Below are 1,292 nucleotides of genomic sequence, written 5' to 3'. Positions count from 1 at the left end.
AGCCGAACTAAAAACAAAAGAGGGGTGACCGCTCCATAATCACATATACTTGTAATAGAGTAAAGATACCTATACTATACTAATTACACTAGAATTCATGTTGCTGCGTAGCACTGTATATAATATAAATAAATAATAAAATTATGGTAGAAACAGTGCTCGATTTCTTAGTACAATAACATTTCTTCCATATGAAAATTAAAAAGAAACATGTTGTTATCCTTTCCTAAGAAATATACTTTGCAATCTTTTTCTTTTCCTTTCCTTTTTTGTTAGGTTAAGTTTTTAACCTTTCTTTCTTTAATTTTTTTTGTACTGTCCTTCCAATTCTTTTTTCTTTTAACATTTGTTTTCTTCCTAATTAAAATATACTAATTCTTTTTTTAAATTAAATTTAGATGGCAGGATATTAAAAAATAATTCGACAAAATGATTCCCGCACCCCATAATTTATAGCATAGCTACTCAAATTGCAAATCTGATGAGGCTTGTATAGGAAAGTTTGTTGGGGGGGGGGGGGGCGAATTTGTACAGTCGAGCACGAGTGTGTCAAGGGGGAAGTTTTTAGGCGGAGAGATTGCAATGGGAGCTTTGCTAGGTGGCGAGTTTCTATCTACTAATACATTTTTGTGTATGGCCTTAATATTCGTTTTCTTCCTAATTAAAATACACTCATTCTTTTTTAAAATTAAATTTAGGTGGCAGTATTATTAAAAAGTGAAGTTAGACAAAATTACTACCCCCATGATTTCCTGCATGGCTATTCAAATTGCAAACCTGATTGGGGTTCTATCTACTAATATATTTTTGTGTATTATAAGTAGCGCCTTCGACATTTATTTTATTTTATTTAGGGTGTATAAAGAACACATACAAAGTGGGTAGCAGAAAACTAAAAGGATTGCATTAAAATCAAATTTAAACATAAATTACCATGCAGAACAATATTAGCAAAATGATTTAGCGATTTCGGATATAGGCCTATGTAAGTACACCAATAATTAAACATTATGAATGCATTGTAAGTAAATTTAATTAAGGTTCAAAAATTACAAAATTAAATAGGTGTGTTCAACTGAAAAAAATCATTTACGTCATTTGAAAATTATCAAGATAGAAAGCGCGTATAAACTACGCGTAATACGTTACTTCAGAGCGCGCATTCATTGGTGCGCGTGCATAGTTTGTTATGGCAATATCATCACGTGCCTCTTGCGACCAATACGAAAGCTAGTATTTTTTTCGTCAAAAATGACCATGATAACTACAATACAATACAATACAATACAATA

This window comes from Anneissia japonica, unplaced genomic scaffold (genome assembly GCF_011630105.1).
Source record: "Anneissia japonica isolate Jap-2015-1 unplaced genomic scaffold, ASM1163010v1 scaffold25213_len355544_cov161, whole genome shotgun sequence".
Lineage (NCBI taxonomy): Eukaryota > Metazoa > Echinodermata > Crinoidea > Comatulida > Comatulidae > Anneissia > Anneissia japonica.
The sequence above is the reverse complement of the archived record's forward strand: the minus strand, read 5'-3'. Positions refer to the sequence as shown.